This window comes from Odocoileus virginianus, chromosome 14 (assembly GCF_023699985.2).
Source record: "Odocoileus virginianus isolate 20LAN1187 ecotype Illinois chromosome 14, Ovbor_1.2, whole genome shotgun sequence".
In the NCBI taxonomy this organism is placed as follows: Eukaryota; Metazoa; Chordata; class Mammalia; order Artiodactyla; family Cervidae; genus Odocoileus; species Odocoileus virginianus.
The window spans coordinates 5294408-5302455 of NC_069687.1; the positions used below are offsets into that span (position 1 = coordinate 5294408).

Consider the following 8048-nt stretch of genomic DNA (forward strand, 5'->3'; position numbering starts at 1 on the left):
TTCGCTGGGTTCACAACAGTGAGCAGAAGGGAGTCCTCGGGCCTGACTCCCCCGCCTGCCTGAGGTGGGCTTATTTCCTGCAGCACGTGAGGTCTCCAGGCAGCCCCAGGGGACCCAGCAGGACTCCCCCAGACCTTGGCATCCCATGCAGGTCTCAATGCCCGTCCTTCCTGAGCCTGGACAGACGAGGTGGGAGCCAGCCCTCTGCCTGGGGGGCTGGGGTAGAGCAGGAGACCCCTCCCCGGCTCTCAGGGGCTGGGCCCACTCACCCCCTTTCAGACCCCAGTCTGCCAACCGACTCTGGAGCTGGGGCATCCAGCTGGTGCCTGTCATGCATGTGCCCTCCACCGGCTACAGAGAAGCGCTTTGTGGTCCACAGTCACCTTACACACGCGCACAGTAAGTCTCCACTCGATTTCTAGAAATCCGCACATGATTTAAAGGGCTGGAAACACTCTGGGAAGCCTCCAAAGGCAGCTTCGGGACCCAGAATGAGAAACAGCCGAGGTCACTTGGGGGCACGTCCACGCCTCCCCCATCCCCAGGATTCCTGTAGCTGGAGCCAGGCTTCCCATCGGAAGGGAGCTGATGCTGTTCCTCAGTCATTCAGTCGTGTCCGATTCTTTGCGACCCCACGGACTGCAGCACGCCAGGCCTCCCTGTCCATCACCCTCTCCCGGAGTTTGCCCAAGTTCATGTCCATCGAGTCGGTGATGCCATCCAAGCATCGCATCCTCTGCTGCTGTCTTCTCCTCCTGCCCTGGATCTTCCCTGGCAGGAAGAGAGGGCCCTCTGCTGATCTGTGGGACCCAGGCTGTGAGCCCCGCACACGATTCTCCAATCCTGGTGAGCAGAGTGTGTTTGCATGAAAACGCAGTAATTAAAAATAACAGGAAAGACTTTTCTATTTATAGATGATTTTATAGGCACTCCTGTAAAAAAAAATCCCAAATTTGGCTCTAGCGAATTGGCAGTGGTTCTTCTGGGTCCTACGAGGGTTTTATTTTTAGTGGCACAGAAGGGTTTCTGAAGGCATTCAGCTGTAATAACAGAAGAGGGCCACAGGCAGCCTTTGCAAAACACCAGGGTCCTCAGTTGGAAGAGGACGGCTGCAAGTAAAAAGCAGGTTCTCGTTAGTGAAGGTGCTCATTCTCTGGGACGACTTTGCTTATCGACTTCGTGTTATGTGATGTAAGACACTTTGCATATACTGAGTGCTTTGTCGCTGCTTACACCCATCCTTATGAGCAACTGGAGAAAAATTTTGTCTTATGTTTATGTAAAGATGGGGAACCTGAGCCTTGATGGGCCAGGATAGAAGTCAAAGCTATCTTTTTTTTCTTTTTCTTTTTTTAAGTTGGAGGATAATTGCTTTACAATGTTGTGTTGATTTCTGCCTTACAACAGCATGAATCCACCATAAATATACATATATCTCCTCGCTCTTGAACCTCCCAATCCCCTCACCCCATCCCATCCTCCCCGCCGCCCCCCTCGCCCCCGTCCCGGCCTCCCCGCCGCCCGCCCGTCCCAGCCCTTTAGGTTGTCACAGAGCAGAGGGCTGATCTCCCCGTGTTACGCAGCAGCCTCCCACTGTCTGTCTGTTTCACACGTGCTGACGTATGTTTCAACGTTACTCTTCCAGCTTGTCCCTCCCCCCTCCCCCCACTCCTGTGCCCACAAGTCTGTTTTCTGTCTGCATCTCTATTCCTGCCCTGCAAAGAGGTTCATTAGTACCATTTTTCTAGATTCTATCAGTTCAGTTCAGTTCAGTCGCTCAGTCGTGTCTGACTTTTTGTGACCCCATGAATCGCAGCACGCCAGGCCTCCCTGTCCATCACCAACTCTGGGAGTTTACTCAAACTCATGTCCATCGAGTCAGTGATGCCATCCAGCCATGTAGTCTTCTGTCATATGCGTTACTATATATTTGTTTTTCTCTTTCTGAATTACTTCACTCTGTAAAATAGCTTCTAGCTTCACCCACCTCTCTAGAACTGGCTCAGAGTCATTCCTCTTTATGACTGAGGAGTACTCCATTGTATGTATGTACCACATCTTTTTTATCCATTCATCTGTCTGTGGACATCTAGGGTGCTTCCACGTCCTGGCTATTGTAAGGAGTGCTGCAATGAACATTGGGCTACCTGTGTCTTTTTGAATTATGGTTTTCTCAGGGTATGTTGGGTTCGATCCCTGGGTTAGGAAGATCCCCTGGAGAAGGGAAAGGCTACCCACTCCAGGATTCTGGCTTGGAGAATTCCATGGACCATATAGTCCATGGGGTTGCAAAGAGTTGGACACAACTGAGCGACTTTCACGTTCAGGCTGTATACCTAGTAGTGGGATTGCTGGGCCATATGGTAGTTTTATTCCTAGTTTTTAAAGAAATGGAGTCAAAGCTGTCTTCAGGCTTGGTGTTATTATCTGCTCACCATAGGATGCCACAGGGTCATTGCAAACTGGCTGAACAAGAAACTCTGGGTCCTGGCAGCAGGTGTTCCTTATTGTCTAGAATCTCCTGAATTTCAGAGGATTCTTGGCCATTTCATGTATCAGATAAGACCAGGGTTAGTTTTGGTTTGATGTTTTTGGTGATGATCCCTGCAATTAAATCAGAGTAGCAACTTTTCCTTTCTTAGAGCTGGGTTGGTGTATATGCAGAATAAATTAATGTCCCCATTTAAGGAAATTCACTTGGCATCAACTATTTCTTTTTATGCAACTAGACAAATAGAGTGTGGGAAGAGGGCTAAAAAGAGAAGAATTTTGTATCAAAGATTTTTTTTTCTTTGAAAAAGCATAAGATAAGACACTGGTCAATTTGTTTAGTGTGGAGTGCTGAAAAAAAATGACCCAAAGATGGTGCCTGAAGTATAGACTGGACTGATGTGCTGGACTCACTCAAGTGGTCCAGGATTCATTTAACTCGTGACAGCGAGATGGATACAAGCGAGGAAATGAAAGGCTGCTCATTGTCAGGCTCTTGATTTTGAGAAAGATGCTACCCACATCTTGAGGGAGAGCTTCGGAAAAATTTGCTCTTACTTCTTCTGCTCTTATGAGAATACTTCTAGCAAAGGTGCTTCTCAAAATTGCCTTTTTGTCCTTCGTCTGAGTATCAGTCAGTATACTCCAGAGACACAGAACCAATGGTGTGATTTTTATTCAGAAATTTGGCCACATGATTGTGGATTTCCTGGAGAATCAGGGGAATGTGGTGGTTCAGCTGTTCACGTTCACAGGCCATCTGCTGGCAAAATTCCCTCCTTGCTGGGGTGAGGTCTGTCTTTGTTCTAGTCAGGCCTTCAGCTGATTGGATGAGACCTGTCTACATTATGGATGGCAATCTGCTTTTACTCAATGTCCCCTGATTTAAATGTTAATTTCATCCAATAAACACTCTCAGAGAAATCTCCAGAATATCTGGGCACCTTGGGTCAGAAAAGTTGACGGGTAAAATGAACCATCATATCCTTGCTTGGGAGCACAGAACAAGCTCGGGAACTCCACAGTAGAGACCCTGCTCACTGGCTATCTATGGGCCCCTATGTTCCTAGCCCCCTTGCAGTTCAGCAAGCATCTCTTCCACGTGAAGCACGTCAGCATCAGCGCTCCTCCTCAGTCACTGTTTCCTTGCCTTGGTGATCGGGGATTATGAACAAAGCAAAATTACTCGATTGAAGCTTCTGGAGTCTTCTGCCTACGTGCCGCTGATGCTGAGTCGCTTCAGTCGTATCCAACTCTGTGTGACCGCATAGACGGCAGCCCACTAGGCTCCCCCGTCCCTGGGATTCTCCAGGCAAGAGTAGTGGAGTGGGGTGCCATTGCCTTCTCCTTCTGCCTACTTGAGTAAGAAATAAATTCTTGTTGTGCTAAGCCACTGACATTTCAAGGCACAGCTGTTCCATTCTGACCCCGGCTGTGTGTCTGTGTCTAAGGGTGCCTCTGTGTGTCTCTGCGTGTGTTTGTGGCAAGTTGATTAGAAGACCTGTGTGCTAGAGCTCAGCCAGCACCACCCTATACACTGATGCTCATGCTGGTGAAAGCCCCTGTTCCACATCTTCCCTCATTGATTCTGACGAGTTTCTAGAGCTCGTCTCTCCAGGTCAGTTCTTTCCCATGCTGAATGCAACGAGTATTGTCCCTGACTCATCTGGGTCCATTCTCACTGTCTCTGGAGGCCAGCAACACCCACCCTGAAGCTCCTTCTTGCTTTCAGTTCAGTTCAGTTGCTCAGTTGTGTCTGATTCTTTGCGACCCCATTGACTGCAGCACGCCAGGCCTCCCTGTCCATCACCAACTCCCGAAGCTTGCTCAAACTCATTCCATTGTGTCGGTGATGCCATCCAACCGTCTCATCCTCTGTCATCCCCTTCTCCGCCTGCCTTCAATCTTGCCCAGCATCAGGGTCTTTTCCAATGAGCTGGTTCTTTACATCAGGTGGCCAAAGTATTGGAGTTTTAGCTTCGGCATCAGTCCTTCCAATGAATATTGAGGACTGATTTCCTTTAGAATGAGTGGTTGGATCTCCTTGCTGTCCAAGGGACTCTCAAGAGTCTTCTCCAACACCACAGTTCAAAAGCATCAATTCTTCAGTGCTCAGCTTTCTTTATGGTCCAGCTCTCACATCCATACATGGAAAAGCCATAACTTTGACTAGACAGACCTTGGTTGGCAAAAAAATGCCTCTGCTTTTTAATATGATGTCTAGGTTGGTCATAACTTTTCTTCCAAGGAGCAAGCATCTTTTAATTTCGTGGCTGCTATTAATTTAATGGTCTTTTAATTTCTTGCTTTAGTCCACCTGGAATTCCTTCCTTGGGGAATCCTCATCCTAACCCACATAACCTGTGGGACTGGAAGTCACCCCCCCTCTCTCCAGTATTGTGCTGACTGCATGATAACCTGGAAAAATAAAATGACAGCATCCACAGTGTTCACTCTGGGTAGGTATTCTATCAAAGCCAGACTCACTGGAGCCTCTGTCTAGCTTCCTGGGGTTGGATGGGCAGGGGTAGCCCTTAACCTAGAAACGTGACCCAGGCATGTAGGCTGGGCTGTCAGAGCAATCTTCCCACCTGCATGGATGCTGTTTCACTGCAAACAGAGAGACCGACACACAGAATGGAAGGGACAGCAAGGCTGTGAGGCAGGAAGGATGGGGAGTGTGTCCTGACGGCATGGTTTGCCTCTCTGGATTCACTGGAAATGCACCATAGATTTCCCACTTAGCTGAGCAGATGTGGCCCTTCTGTGGCTTTGGCTAGTTGGTCTTGGGTCTCTGTCACTCTCCAGAAGTCCTGGTATTTATGGCAGCATTCCAGGGACATCAACATATAACTTTTCCTACCAACAGCTGCTGTCAAGGTCGGCTGCCAAGAGTCAGGGAAAGATGAAGCCGATTATGAGCAGAAGCTTTAAGCTTTGAGAAGAGGAAAGCTGACCGTTTCCTTTTCTTTTCGCAACTGGCTGCTCCTCCCTTTTAATGAGTCAAGTTTGCTCGTCAGTGTCACTTAATTTCCTTTATCATATTTGTGTTAGTCGCTCGGTCATGTCAATCTTTGCCACCAGGACTGTGGCCCGCCAGCCTCCTCTGTCCCTGGGATTCCCCAGGCAAGAGTGCTGGAGTGGGCTGACCATTCCCTTCTCCAGGGGAGCTTCCCGACCCAGGGATTGAACCTGGGTCTCCTGCATGGCAGGCGGATTCTTTACCATCTGAGCCACCAGGGAGAGGGTATTTAATCGGCCTCTTGGCTTCTGCACTGATCGTACCTGCCGGGTACTGAGTGCTGGTGATGCGTGCTTGCCTGTGAGTCTTTGTTAAGCGAAGACCTGGCAGGAGACACTTCAGCGTGCTATGTCAGTCTGAACTTGACTTCCCACATTTGTACAAAAGATAGCCTTCAGAGACTGTCTTTCAGGATCCCTTGAGATAGACAGAGCTGCTTCCACATCATCACCTGATGAAGATGCTGTGGGATGCAGCCTTGTGTGGGCCCCTGGACCCCCTGGAACACTCTCAACTTCTCACCTGCCGCTTTCTCCATAAGTGGTCCCTGGGCTGTTCGGCTGCTAGAAGATTTTCTTCAAAGGGATGTTGTGAAATCTCATTTACGAATTGCTAGAGCCCCAGAGGCACTGTTTCCTCTAAGCATCCTTCTCTAACGTTTTACGTGTGATAGTATGCTCGACCTAAAAATCAATTTACTGGGGCTCAGACGTAAGAGCACAATGACAGAGGTGCCGTTAAGTGAGACCAAAGACGCTTATGGCCGTGAGCAAGTCTCTGCATGACGGGCTGAGAAGAATGGACCGAGCAAGACACCATGTAGAGAAAGCTAAAGGACCGAATTATTCCTTCCTTCTGAGAAGGGTACAGTTGGATTCACTTTCACTGAAGAATTCTGAAACACCATGGTTAGCTGTTTCTTAGATTTCTCAATGCTTTGTGTGATTACATCCGTTTGTGACATGAAGAGAAATCTGACCATTTGACTTTGGCGTTGCACCTGTCTTGACTGTACCCTATGTCTTGTCTCTAAATTACTGAAAACCTTCTTGGCATCTTGAATGTCTCATATTGTTCCCTGGGAGGCTCTTTTTCTCAGCTGCAGAGCAAGGGAAGCTTCTGGACATGTGAAACACAAACTCCTTAGCACCACATGGAATCACACCATCCTCAGAGTTGAAAATGACTTTTGAGAATGGTTTTACAACCATTCCCTTATTCACAGATGACACAGGGAAACTCGGAGAATGGAAGCCACTTGTTGAAGGTCTCCGAACCTCTGCGGGCAGAGGGTGAGGGTTGCTGGGAAGAGAGGGTGCAGAGGGAAGGACACGGGGAGAAGAGGGCAGATGTGCAGAGCAGCGCTTACAATGTGTCCGGACAGTGTGGTCCACGGCCAGGCTGTGGGGCTCAGCTGAGGACTGCAAGGCAGCAGGCTGTCCTCCTCCAGCGAGGGTTTTGCCATCATATCAGGATCGCTGACCTGCTCAGGATGAAGAGCTCAGTGACATTCAAATGTCACTGCAACATAAATGTCCATCGACAGAAGGACGGACAAGAAGATGTGGCACATGTGCCCAATGGAATACTACTTAGCCATGAAAAGAATGAATAGTGCCATTTGCTGTGACGTGGATAGATCTAGGGACTGTCCTACTGAGTGAAGTATGAAAAAGACAGCATATAATATCACTTATGTGGGGAATCTAGAGAGAGAGTACAAATAAACTTATTTGCAAAGCAGATATAGAGTCACAGATACAGAGAACAAAAGAGTGGACACCAAGAGGGGGTGGGGGAGCGGGTGAACTGGGAGATTGGGATTGACGTATACACACCGCTGTGTATAAAACAGGTGACTAATGAACGAGAACCTGATACTCAGTGCTCTGTGGGGACCTAAATGGGAAGGGAATCTTAAAAAAGAGGGGATATGTGTGTATGCATAACTGATTCAGTTTGCTGTACTGCGGAAACTAACTCAACTTTGTCGATCAGCTATATTCCAATAAAAAGTTTTAAAAACTCCTAAGAATGTCACTGCAAGTTGACTTTCCAGGCCGAATACAAGCAACCTTTAGCATCTACAATTTTGAATTATCTATGCCTCTCCTCACCAGCATTAGCAGAGATAATTGAAAATTGGCAACACTTAAATGCATGTTTAAAAAAAAAAACAGCTCAGAAAGCTTGTTAATGTCCTAAGACCACAAGAGTGCCATTTATTCCTTCCCAGAGGAGTCCTCCAGGCTCCTGCATTCTAAGGAGGATCTCTGGTCTCGCAGATGACCCAAGCGATGTCACTCATCTTGTTTTGGATGTCTGCTCATGACCCAGGTCCCTTCTGTGGTAAGGAGATATTTTCCTTGTATAAGGGCCTCTGGGAGTCATTGGAGTGACCAGCAGCATCAACTCAGCTCTAGAAGCTCCAGCAGCCACCACACTGGTGGCCGGGGGTGAAGGGGGCCTTCGCCAAAGTATGTTGAATCTCCTTATGATTTCAGTGCAGCTCACCTTGATAGGTGGCACTAGTGGT

At 48.2% G+C, this 8048-nt stretch overlaps 1 long non-coding RNA gene across 1 annotated transcript; it reads left to right on the top strand.

The window, feature by feature from the left end:
- Window positions 1-450: 450 nt before the first annotated feature.
- Window positions 451-7526, top strand: LOC139038230 (uncharacterized). Its single transcript, XR_011491169.1, has 3 exons — window positions 451-846; window positions 4803-4949; window positions 5360-7526. It is a non-coding gene; the product is annotated as an uncharacterized lncRNA (long non-coding RNA).
- The last annotated feature ends 522 nt before the right edge of the window (window positions 7527-8048 follow it).